This window comes from Myodes glareolus, chromosome 16 (assembly GCF_982192425.1).
Source record: "Myodes glareolus chromosome 16, mMyoGla1.1, whole genome shotgun sequence".
Lineage (NCBI taxonomy): Eukaryota > Metazoa > Chordata > Mammalia > Rodentia > Cricetidae > Myodes > Myodes glareolus.
Genome location: NC_142041.1, coordinates 69,462,335 through 69,476,402, shown reverse-complemented (window position 1 = coordinate 69,476,402; position 14,068 = coordinate 69,462,335).

Sequence of the window (14,068 nt, the reverse complement as noted above, 5' to 3'; positions counted from 1 at the left end):
TGGCGTAACTGGATATCAACATGTAGAAGAATGAAAATAGACTCATATCTATCACCATGCACAAAACTCAAGTCCAAATGGATCAAAAACCTCAACATAAAGCCAGTCACACTGAATCTTAAAGAAGAGAAAGTGGGAAGTACACTTGAATGCATTGGCACAGGAGACCACTTCCTAAATATAACCCTAGCAGCACAGACACTGAGAGAAACGGAAAAGCTTCTGTAAAGCAAAGGATACAGCAAGACAAAACAACAGCCTATATAATGGGAAAAGATCTTCACTAGCCCCACATCAGACAGAGGTCTGATCTCTAAAATATACAAGGAACTCAAGAAAATGGTCACCAAAAGAACAAATAATCCAATAAAAAAATATAGCGTACAGACCTAAACAGAGAACTCTCAACAGAGGACTCTAAAATGGCTGAAAGACACTTAAGGAAATGTTCAACATCCTTAGTCATCAGAGAAATGCAAATCAAAACAACTCTGAGATTCCATCTTATACCTGTAAGAATGGCCAAGATCAAAAAACACTGATGACAGCTTATGCTGGAGAGGTTGTGGTGTAAAGGGAACACTTCTGCACTGCTGGTGGGAATGCAAGCTAGTACAACCCCTTTGGATATCAGCATGGCAATTTCTCAGAAAATAATGAAACAACCTTCATCAAGATCCAGTAATACCACTTTTGGGTATATATCCAAAGGATGCTCAATCATGCCACAAAGACATGTGCTCAACTATGTTCATAGCAGCTTTGTTGTCATAGCCAGAAACCGGAAACAACCTAAATGCCCTTCTACCAAAGAATGGTTAAGAAAAATGTGGTACATTTGCACAATGAAATACTATGCAGCAGAAAAAAATAACGACATCTTGAATTTTGCAGGAAAATGAATGGAGAAAACATTATTTTGAGTGAGGTAACCCAGACACAGGAAGACAATTATCACATGTACTCACTCATAGGTGGTTTTTAAACACAAAGCAAAGAAAGTCAGCCTACAAACCACAATCCCAGAGATCTTAGATAACAATGAGGACCCTAAGAGAGACTTACATAGATCTAATCTACATGGGAAGTAGAAAGTAGAAAAACACAAGATTTCCTGAGTAAATTGGGAGCATGGGGATCTTGGGGGAGGGTTAAAGTGGGGAGGGGAGAGGCAGGGAGGAGAGCAGAGAAAAATGTAGAGCTCAATAAAAAATGTTAAAAAAAACTTACATGCATAAAACATGGAAGTGAGTTCCCTTATAGAACAGAATAAATAAAAGTCTAAATAATGTATATGTATAGCCAAAATAAAAAAATCCATTATGTATATGAACCACGTTTTCATTATCCATTAGTTGATGGGTATCTCTACTGATTGTGTTCCATCATTACTGTGAATAAATCTGGATGTACAGATATCTTTGTAGTAGGGTATAGAATATTTTGCGTATATTCCCTTACATTGTACAGCTGGGTCTTATAGCAATTCTATTTTAATAAAAGCATTGGATTTGGTTATTATGTGAGAACATTACACAGTGTACATTTATCATATTCTTTCCCTTCCTCCCAGGTCTCCCTTACCTCTTTTTCACTCAACTTCATGTTCTTTCTTTCTTAAAAAAAGGCATTAAAAATCATGGAGTCTGCTTTGTGTTAGGTCTGCCCTAGAGTGTAGTTGACATACTCAGTGTCACATTGTTGAAGATAACTGATGTTATCTTCAATGATAACTGATATCTCCTATCAGGTATCATTTGTGATTAGTTCCCTGTCGAAGGGTTGTATGTCAGCTAATTTTATCGTGACTGACAAACTTGATCACGTGTAAGCGTCTCCGCCATGGTGCTGGTTTTGAAGCCATGAAGGGATCACGGAGAGCAGCAGCCAGGTATCTCCTCAGTATCAGCAGAAGGCCCAGGACTCCTGCAGAGAAGTTGAGGCGTGACACCATGAAGAGAGCCCAGGAAAGGCCATTGGTGACAACACAGCCCACTTGCAACAGAGCACTCTGGCCGCTGGGGACACCAGGACCATGGGATGACCAGTAAGGACAGCAGCGGCCATGATGTGGGGCCAGCTGAGTTTAGAATGCAAACTTCGTGCACTATGGGTGGTCATCTAAGCTCTTTTCAGGAGCCCAGGAGATCATTAGTGGATCCCAGACATTGAGCACTGAGTGATTTACAGAGTTTGGTTTTGATTTGTTCATACTGTGACTGTATCCCAGTTCTTCTTTCTTGAAGTAAGAAGGTATTAATTTTTTATTTTACAGGACCCTACAGTTGAGAGACTTTGAACTTTTAAGGGATTTAGGAGTTTTAGGAGACTTTGATTTTTAGAGACTAAATATTTTAAAAAGAGCAAATATCCAATGTGTTTGTATTCGTAAAGACCGTGGGACATTTTAGTTTTAATGTATTTCATATTGTGATGTTGATATTAATGTGAGATCTTGAGGAATGAATAAGGAAGGGAAGTTTGTGGTTTAAGAGTGATGTGTGTCTGTGTCAAGTTGACAAAAAGTCAGTTGTGATGGCTAGATTTATGTCAACTTGACACAAGCTAAAGTCATCCAAGAGAAGGGAGGCTCAGTTGACAAAATGTCTTCATGAAATGAATTGTAGGCAAACATGTAGGACATTTTCTTAATTAGTGACTGATGTTGAAGGGCCCAGGCCATTGTGGGTGGGGTCCTAAGTTCTCTAAGAAAGCAGGCTGAACAGGCCAATAAGTAGTACTCCTCCATTGCTTCTGAATTAGTTCCTGCCTCCAGGTTCCTGCCCTGCTTGAGTTCCCATTGTAATTTCCTTCAGTGGTGAGCAGTGATGTGGAAGGCAAATAAACCCTCTCCTCCGCAGGCTGCCCTTGGTCATGATGTCTCATCACAGCAATGATAACCACACTAAGGCAGAGCAGGACTTTGTCCAACCTCCTTTCTTTGTCCTGGGATTTTGTCTGGCTGACTTTGTGCATGCTGTAACAGGTTCTACTTGCTCTTGCTTGCATCTGCCCTGTTGTCTCTGGAAAATGATAAATGTAAGAGCTACTTTTGGCTCTTACATTCTCTCTACCTCTTCTTCTGCACAGATCCCTGAGATGAACACTTCAAAGTTTCTAACTATCTGCACATTGTTCAGCTGTGGAAGTCTGTGTATATTGCTATCTACTATAAAAGAGGTTTCTCTGATGAGGGTTGAGTGATCCACTGCTCTATGAGTACAGCAATATTTTATTAGGAGTCATTCTATCAACAATCATTCACTATAATATTAGCAGTAGCTTTTCCCTGAGGGATCATTACCTATCTAGTCTCATGTTCTTCACTGTATTAACAGTATCAGGTCCAGATTTAATCTTAAGAGTGGACCTTAAATTAAAAAAAAATGGATTGGTTATTTCCATAACATTTGGGCCACTATTGTACCAGTGGGCATGCCTTTGAGCAGGTCATTGTTATACCTAGTAGGATGCATAGCTGGGTGAGATTTATCATTGCTGTTTTCCTCCAATAGCGTGTACATCCCCTTCTATCACCACGGAGGCAGTCAGTAGAGATGTAGAGTAAAGTATTACTTTTAAAAGGTCAGACTTGATGGCACAACACTGTAATCCTAGCATTCAGAGCTGAAACGTCAGAACCTAGAGTTGAGGCCAGCCTGTCCTATATGGCACAACCTTGTTGCAAATCAAACAAGACAAGACAGCAAACAACAACAAAAAAACTCATGAGCTGGCTATTGTGCTTGACTGTTATCTCAGCATAATGGTCATGAAGATTGAGGCAGAAAGATCAGAATCTCAAGGTCATCCTCAGCTAAATAGAGAGTTCATCTCTAGCTCATCTGGCTCCATACACCTTCCTCTCTGGACTCCAGCAGCGTGGGGGTTCCTTTCTATCCATCCAGCTATGCTGGAAAAGAGAGTGCCAAGAACATCCAGAAAAAGGTGCAGTACACAGAGTTCAATAGGTCTTCTTCCACTTAAACATCACAGTGGACTTCCCATGGCCTGATGCAGACAATGGGGCCCTGTCTGTTCCTGACAGTCCTCACAAGTTCCTGACTACCTTGTCCCCAAAATGGGATGGATGGATACACCCCCACACCCCACCAAATATGTGTCTATGGGAATGCTGTTATTTGGAATAAAGGTTCTTTGCAGATAGAGTTAAGAATCTTGATATGATATGCTCTTGTATTTTCCAGATGGGCCCCAAATACAATGACAAATTTTCTTTCTTTTTTTTTTTTTTTTTGTAAATTTTCTTTTAAAAGTTGTTTAATTATGTGTGTCTGTCTGTCTGTCTGTCTGTCTGTCTGTCTGTATGTGTCTGTGCACACATTGTCAGAGGACAGCTTATGAAAGACCTGGAGAGGACTCAGTTATTAGGTTAACTGCAGATACTTTTATCCACTGAGCCACCTTGCTTCCTTCTTAAGTTTTCTTATAAAAAGAAGGCACCCACAAAGAAAAGGCCATGTGAAGGTGGGAAGATCTGGGAGGGAAATAGCACCAGTCAGGGCAGACCAGAATCTGAAAGAGAAACGAAGGCATTTTAGTGTTCTCTTGTTGTGAAGACACACCAAGACCACAGCAACTCTTATAGAGGAAAACATTAAATTAGGGCTTGCTTACAGTTTCTGAGCATTCAGGTAGAAATGGTGCTGGAGAGGTAGCTGAGAGTTCTACATCTGAACCCAAAGGCAGCAAAAAAAGAGAGAGCCACTGGGCCTGGCTTGGGGCTGTTGAAACCTCAAGCCCCCACTCCCACTTCCTCCAACAAGGCCACATCTACTCTACCAAAGCCACACCTCCTAATCCCCGCCCCCCTCCCTCCCATTCCCCACCCCACCCCACCCCACGTAGCCCTACTCCCTGGTGACCAAGCATTCAAGCATATGAGTCTCTGGGAGCCATTCTTATTGAAACCATCCCAGAAGGAATCTCTCCTAAGGCCTCAGAAATGTCCCTGCTGACACCTGTTTCAGATGCCTAGACTTCAAAACTGTGAGGCTATCTGATGTGAGCAGCCACTGTGCTTGTGTGGACTTGTCACGCCAGCCCCAGGAAGTTCAAAGAAATTCCAACTCGGGTGTCCTTTCTAGGCGTTCTGCCTCACTGTGTGCTGATAGGTTTTCCAGAGGTCTGCACCTGTTTCTTTTTTACAATGAGTCTTGTTTATTTTTATTCATGAACCATTTTTTAAGAATTACAAACTATTACATTATTTCCACCCCTCCTTTCCCCATCTCATTCCATGTTCCCCTTTCCCTGCTACCCCACCTCAGATTCATGATTCATGTCCTCTTCTATGCTGTATATCACAGTAACACACACACACACACACATGTATATGTCTATGGGTTCGGTAATGACCCATTCTTGCTTCATGCCCTACCCCTATACTAGTCTCATTTATTCCAGATCACTATATCTTTCTTTTCTTTTCTTAAACCTGGATATTTGTTTCTTATATTCCAGATTTATTTTTTCAGTTTTTACTAGATACTTATTGTGTGTAGCTCAGGCTGGCCATGAACTCCTGACCGCTTCCCTGCCCCCTGGGGTTGCAAACATATGCCACCACACTTTGTTTCTACTATACACTTTAAGTTAAGTCTCCCTCATCTATTCAAACTGTAGTCAAGTTTCCTTTTGTTTTGCAATCCTTTTTCAAAGGATTTTCAGTACTTGGGGTTGTATCCAAGGCCTCATTCATGTTGGGTAAGCACTCTACCATGAACCATACACTCAACTTTAAATTACTTTCCCATGTTCTATTTTCCTGGGAAGGCACTTAACAACAACTTCTGTCTCAAACTCTCACTTCCTATCAGGCCTATCCAAACCTTGTTGAATATACTTTATTTCAAAGACAGAATTTATTTTTGTAACTACAAAGTACTTTCAGACACACTGAAATAATTAAAAAGTAGAAAGAAAGGAAGAAAGGAAGGAACAGAAAAGAAAGAAAGAGAACGACTTACCCCAAGCCCCATCATCTAAAACAATTCCCATCAACAATTTAATGTACTCTCCCCACAACTATTACATATAATTATAATCAGAGTGTGCATAATTTTACATATTCATAAGTAAATAATGAGGACTAGGTGTAAAGTTCAGTGGTAGAAACTTTTCTCTCGTAGGTGTGAGGCCCTGGGTTTGATTTCTCACACTACACATAAAAACACAAAGATGAATGAATGAGCCCATCCTTTTTCTTGTCAAGGTTGTTAATATTTAGTCTGAGTCATCCTCCAAAGACAACTCTTGATCAATCACTTGCAACCTCCTAAATTAATTTCAAAACAGTAACTCATCGCCTTCAATCTGATCTGAACTGCAGCCAAGAGTAAACCAGTTTCAGCCTTGCGACTTGCCAGAGGAAGGACCTCCAACAATAGCGTGTGAGACTACGTATTCTGACAGCACTCCGCATGGCCCAAACCTGCCAAATAAGTATCATAGCCAATTGTTCCTGGAATGTCATCATCCATTTCAGATTTCTTACTTGATGGCGATATGGGAGGGGCACGGTTTTTCCAGTGTCTTGCCTGAAGCTTATTTGTCTCATAAAGTCACTGATGTTCACAAAGCTAGGCAGAAATGCCCCCCTTCTGATGACAGCATCTTCTAATGCTGGGTACTTCATCCCAGTTTCGACTTTGTAAAGTGGTGAAACTATTAACTCACTGTCTGAAGTGTGAGACAAGGCCCAAGTATCCACAAGCCTATGAATACAGTTAAAGGTTTTCCCACTAAACCGGGTAATAGAGTCAATCCTATACATCATTGCCCTTCTAGCAGCCAAGGTCGGCTTCTTATTGGACCCCAAGTTTGACTGCTTTTTCTTTTCTTTTCTTTTTAATTCTTTTAGATTTATGTATTTTACTTTACATTAATGAGTGTTATGTCTGTATGTATGTTTATATCATGTGTGTGCACATTGACTGAGAAGGTCAGAAGAGGAGGTTGGATTCACCTGGAACTGGAGTTACAGTTGTGAGCCATCACTTGAGTGCTGGGAACTGAACCTGGGTTCTCTGAAAGAGCAGCAAATGCTCTTAACTGCTGAAGCAAATCTTCAGCCCTTCTTTGTTGGGAGAGGTTGCTAGTTCATTACCTGATTGCACTGACTTGAAATAATCACACAGAAATCTGTATTTATTGCAATACTGTTTGGCCAATAGCTTAAGTGTATTTCTGGCTAACTCTTACATCTTAAATTAACCCATTTCTATTAATCTGTGTATCACCACGTGGTTGTGGCTTACCTAGTAAAGTTCCATCCTGCATCTGTCTCCAGCGGGGCTACATGGCTTCTCTCTGATGCTGCCTACTCTTTCTCTATTTATCTCTTCCAGACTGGCTATACTCTGTTAAGCCATTGGCTGAAAGCAGCTTCTTTATTAGCCAATATCAATATAACATTCATAGCATACAGACGGAAATCCCACATCACCTCTACTTTTCTGTCTAAATAAAAAGAAAAGGTTTTAACTTTAACAAAGTAAAATTACATAAACAAAACAGTTATCAAGCACAAATTATAGTTACAATATTTATATCTACTTTATCTTTTATCATAACTAAGGAAAACTATGACTATCTATTCTTCAACTCCATCAAAGACCCCCCAAAAGATATATTACCTAAGTAAACAGGAAGTGCATTGTAAGCAACTTTCAAAACTCTAGAGTTGACAGACATCTTGCTACCTAGACAGACACCCAAAATTCTTCTGTACCATTGAAGCATCCAATTTTTATCCTACAGGCCCATAGTATCTGGCAGACTTTTCCATGAAGCAGGAAATTTCAAAGACAGCTCCTCCTATATTGGCAGTTTTTCAGTCATTTTCTTCTGTGTCCTGCAGAATGCTTGGTAGACTCTTTGATGAAGCAGGAACCCCAAAGGACAGTCTCACCTCCTTTAGGCAACTTCAGCAGTCATTTTTTTGTGGGTCCTGCTTGTCCAGTTTATACAGCATACCATTAAGCAGTCCAGGCAAGAGCAGTTTCTTGTCCAAATGGTTAACAAACTCCATAAAGATACTCTTTGATGCCTATCATCCTCTTAAAGTAGATTGGTGCTGCTGGGAACAAATGTGTCTCATTATCATACAAAGTCCTAAGTTATTAAAACATTTAAATGCCATATTTCATAGGTCTTTGAAAGGTTTGAAGACTATCTAACTGAAATACATCTCTATTTAGAAAACTTAACTAACATGACTACAAACTTGACTATTATAGACAACTATCTGTTAACTTGTATTTCTTAATTATACATTACATTTTAAAATGAGCTGCATAAACACAGTATCTTAATAAAGAGCAGATATATATATATATATATATATATACACACACACATAACAAATTGACCTAAAAATTGTAACAATAGACCAAGATTCATACCAATGCAAAATATTTATATCTATAGCATATCCCTCTTTAATTGTAAACAAACATTTATAGACAATCATTTAGGGAATTTGGGCGTTGTTGTCTAAACTACTTCCTGTGGATTGGAGACTCTATTAATCAGGTTTGTCATGGGGTATTCTTTGTGGTAGGCCCATCTCAGTCAGAAGTTCTGAAGTCATCATGGATGTTGGATCATTGTTCCAGGGGGTCTTATTTGTTCAAACCACATTAGTCTGGGTGGAATCCACAGGTTCTCATCCTCTGTGGAAACAAAAGTAGAACTTCTTTTCCAAAGTAACATATCCTTAGACTCAAATTTTGAAGTTAAGATAGCTTTAAAATATATATATGTTGGGTTATCTTAGCAGTCCATATTTCATTCCAATGAAATGTCTCTCTGTAATTAACTCATTCACAGTCAAAAAATTCAAAGAAAATATAGTAATATAAATAATCCAGACTCTCTGTGTACATTCCATCTTTATGAGGCTTATTTTTCTTACTCTATTACATTTTCTACAAGCTTAATATCTCATTATCTTTCTGAAGCCTACATACATTTATCTAACACTGTTACCCATTTAAAGGTCTTTTTCACCTGTATCTGTCTTTAATTCTTTTCTAACCAGGACCACTTCTTAAAATGCTAAGCTGTATGGCTAGGGCTAAGGCTGCTTTGTCTTTTGCCTCCACCCAGTCCAACATGGTGGAGGTTCATTCATTGCTTCTTTAAACCATGCTTACAGTCCCATATTGGGTCTATGTTGTCATTAAACAAGTTGTATCACTCTGCTCACAAACCCCATTTAAATGCTCTTTAGTTGGACCTCCCAATAGAGTCAGAGTCATTTGTGCTAGTAAACCAGGAAGCTGTTAGTTTTTTTTTAAGAAGCCACGCAGCTTTTACTGCGTCTCTCTCAAAGGAGTTGCACAACCCTGCTTCCTGTGAGCCCAACTGGGAAAAAAAAAATTGTGCCTACCAAGAAACTGTGATAAATTCTGTGGGTTTTTGTGTGTGTGTGTGTGTGTGTGTGTGTGTGTGTGTGTCTAGAATTCCTTTTCAAGCTCTCTCAGGTTTATGTGGGCTTATCTGTCACTCATTGGCATGCCAATCTGTTGTTGGAGGCTGCTCATTCATTCCCAGCTGGGATTCTCCTCTGCATGCTCTGAATGTTTTATTGTCATTGGCTAATAAAGAAGATGCTTTCAGTCAATGGCTTAACAGCATATATCCAGGCTAGAAGACATTTGTATATAGAGAGTAGATGGCATCAAAGAGAAGCCATGTAGCCCTGCTGGAGACAGATGCCACATGCCAAATGGAACATGACCCAGTAAGTCACAGCCACATGACAATACACAGATTAATAGAAATGGGTTAATTTAAGATCTAAGAGTTAGTCAGAAATATACTTAAGCTATTGGTCATACAGTATTGAAATAAATACAGATTTTTGTGTGATTGTTTCGAGTTAGGGTGATTAGAAAATGAACTATCAGCCTCTCCTAACACTTTTTTTTTGCCTTTTCCTCTTTCTTCTTGTTTTCTCTCTTGTTCTTTCTTTTTCTTCCTTCCCTCTTCCTTTCTTCCCTGTAACATGAGGGCCTGCTTGTTGGGGTTTCTGTCCTGCCCAGTTCCCATAGCCATTTGTCCCCAAAAAATTACACAGAGGTCTATATTAGTTATAAACTGATTAGCCCATTAGCTCAGGCTTCTTATTAACTCTTATAACTTACGGTAGCCCATTATTCTTATCTGTGTTAGCCATATGGCTCAGTATCTTTTTCGATGGGGCAGGTCACATCTTCCTTCTTCGGTGTCTGGACAGGATTGTGGAGGAATGGACTTCCTCCTTCCCAGAATTCTCCTGTTCTCATTGTAACGCCTCTACTTCTTGTCTGGTTGTGCCGCCTATACTTCCTGCCTGGCTACTGGCCAATAAGTGTTTATTTAAAATATAATTGACAGAATATAGACCACTTCCCTTCCTTTCTTTATCTCTTCTTTTCTTCCTTCCTTCTTTCATTCTTGGGTCTACTTAGCCAGGCTTGGTATTGAACTCTTAATTCTCCTGCTTTAGCCTCTCAAGTGCTAGGATTGAAGGCTTGGGCCACCAACCAGCTTGGTGTTTTGTTTTTGTTGTCATTTGTTTTGTATTTTTGTTTTGTTTTCCATACTTTGAGCAACTAATGCTGTGAAAGTTGTTTATTTCCTATGTATGCTGTGGGGAAAAAAATCCTTAGTTCACCCAGCAACAAGATTAGAGCTTTTTGAAGGAGAAGACTAAAGGAAATAGGATACATCCTGGTTAGAAACAGGTATACTGGAGATATACGTCAAGCTGGCTAGAATGTAGAGAGTCCACTGCAACCTGAACAACTCATCATTCCGGAGACTTCTGGGCAGGAGTATTGTAGGTACACAGGTCCGTGTCGTGTGCCGCGCCCCCCCCCCCCCTCCGCTTCATGGCGATTCGCAGGGCCATTTGACCTCTGGCTCCCTGGAGATTCTGCACTAGCACTGGCTTGAGGGTATAGCTTAGGAAGAATTTGGCTCTCTTTTGTTATGGTGATTCCACCTGTAATCAAGGTTCTAGCAGTGGGCCCCATATGCCTGCCTCCCCCAGCTGATTCTGCCTGAGGCGCCGGGCACCTGTAATCTCCTTCTACTGCTCCTGATGGGAGGAGGCCATGCCTTTTTGAACCCCCTTGCCCACTGGTATAAATACCCGACTTGAGTTTAATAAAATGGCCATTTACTCTTTGGTAAGTGAGCAGGTCTCTTTTATATGTGTCTGTTTAAACCCTCAGGACACTCGTCCATTCTCATGGACTCGAGTTCAGAAAAGCGCGTGCCTAAATCAGGCCTGGGTATCCACAGAAAAGTGCGAAGGCTTACAGAGTATTTAATAGGTAGGCTGGTGTCTTGGCTACTTTTCTGTTGCTGTGATAAAGGCACCACATTGATGCAACAGTTTCAGAGAGTTGGGTCCTTGATTATCATGACAGCGAGCTTGGCAGCAGGCAGGTGGACACAGTTCTGGAGCAGTAACTAAAAGATTACATCTTGATGCACGAGAAAGAGGCAGAGAGAGCTAATTGAGAATGGTGTGAGCTTTTGAAACTTCAAAGCCCACTCCTAGTGACACACCTCTTCCAACCAAGCCACACTCCCTAAACCTTTCCAAACAGTTTCAACCAACTGTGGACCAAACATTCAAATATGTGAACCTGTTGGGGTGGGGGGGTCATTCTCTCTCTGCAACCATCACAGTTGGCTATTTATAAAGCGAAGTCTGTGGCAGAGAGCAGCAGCAGTGTCTGAAGCACAGAGTCACGGATCACAGGCAAGGCAGGATTTTGGCCTTTTGTGTTGTTTTGTTTTTGCATGGTGACATGCTGTAAATGTGAAATGTTTCCCCAAGGCTTATGTGTTTGAAAACTTGGTCCCTAACTGGTGGTGGTGCTTGGAAGGCTGTCTAACCTTTAGTGGCTGTAGACTTGCTGTAGGAAGGGGGCCACTGGAAGAAGATCTTGAGGTTTATCAGCTTGACCCTGCTTCCTGGCTCCTCTGTGTCTCCTGACAGCTGAGGCCATGTGACCAGCTGACTCATGCTCCTCCAGTCATGGCTTCCTCACCATGATGGATTGTATCCGCCCTTACGCTGGGAGCCAAAGAAACCCTTCCTTCCTTAAATTGCTCCTTGTCAATTATTTGATCACAGAACAAGGAAAGTGACATACAGGCTTTTCTTTGCTGGGCAAGCACCGCCTCTTGTGATGGGGGCTGACAGTGTAGTTTCGGGGGGCCTTGAACCCTGCGGCCCTGTGCTCTGCCTTGTGTGCCTCCCAAATTCCAGGGTTTGAGGTAAGAAAATGCCTTGTAAACACGGGATACAATTTGAGCTCCATTAGAGGGGATACTGGGCAAGGATGAAAGCCAAGCGAGGGTGGAACTGTGGCGATCACAGGGAGTTTGCAACCTGAGCATGGCAGCTGAGAGGCAAGCAGGTGCTTGGGTGCAGACAGGCTGAGTGGGGCTGAATTCCAGGTTGATGGTAAAGAGCAGACTGCCTACAGTCTATCACACATGGCTCACACGGGCAGCAGACTGCCTACAGTCTATCACACATGGTTCACACGGGCAGCAGACTGCCTACAGTCTATCACACATGGCTCACACGGGCAGCAGACTGCCTACAGTCTATCATCACACATGGTTCACACGGGCAGCAGACTGCCTACAGTCTATCACACATGGTTCACACGGGCAGCAGACTGCCTACAGTCTATCACACATGGTTCACACGGGCAGCAGACTGCCTACAGTCTATCATCACACATGGCTGACACGGGCAGCAGACTGCCTACAGTCTATCACACATGGTTCACACGGGCAGCAGACTGCCTACAGTCTATCATCACACATGGCTGACACGGGCAGCAGACTGCCTACAGTCTATCACACATGGTTCACACGGGCAGCAGACTGCCTACATTCTATCATTACACATGGTTCACACGGGCCGCAGACTGCCTATATTCTATCACACAGAGCTCACATGGGCAGCAGACTACCTACAGTCTATCATACATGGCTCACATGGGCGTCATATTCTTAGTAAACCAGGGGTTAGTTCTGTTGTGTCAAAGGCTTGTGAGTGACACCAGAGTTGCTGGTCTATCAACCACGCTCTCATTTTGTTTTTAATTTTTGCTGCTTTGCTCTTCTAACTTTTAAATATTGGAATTATTTTAGATTTACAGAGAACTTGCTAATACAATATAAAGAGTTCCTGAATAACCTTCTGGTGGTCTCCCATTGTGCTAACATCTCACATTTTAGGGTGCATTTGCCTTACCAAGGCATGAACACAGCAGTACTTACACAAGTAACTATAAGTTTGTTTTTGATTCATATATATTTCTATCCTATTTCTATTTCCCAGTCAAGACCTACTGTTGACAGGAGGCAGTAAAACCAAGGGAAAACCCAAATGCACCCTCCAGCTTCTGCCTTTATCATATTTATAGACCATGTAATTAAGCCTTCCACCAACTTTGCTGACGTTCTGCTCACAGCGTTAGCAGGTGCCTCTGCCTTTGGTTTTCTGTGTTTCTGAGGAAGTTGCAGGGAGCTCAAAAAGATGAAAGTCATTGACCCTTCACTTGAACCTGTGTCTGATAGATGGCCTTTTGATGTAAGAAGCCTAAAATCTCCATCCTCAGAGAACGTTAATGCTACTATCTTCTGAACATTCGTCTGAGGAAGACAAATTGCACAGTTGCCTAATACTCCCTACCCCCAACCCTCTCAAGTCTCACCTTGAGTCTTTACCCCCTCAGAAACCTCACAACCTCAGCCTGAGGAGGTGGACTTGAGGCTTACAGGTCCCAGCCACATTTTTGTCCCCTTGGAAACACTTTCCCAAACCCTCCCTTTCCATGAGTGGAGAGTACTTCGGCCTCATTTGGTAACATCCTTTTGGCTTCCTTCATCCTGGGACCATTTCTCAGGTTTTTTTTTTGTTTGTTTGTTTGTTTCGGTCTTGGCACATTGCAGAGGATCATGTGGCAATTCCCCCCTTTTGTCTTTCCAGTTAGGTATTACAATACGACTCAGTTTGAGTTCT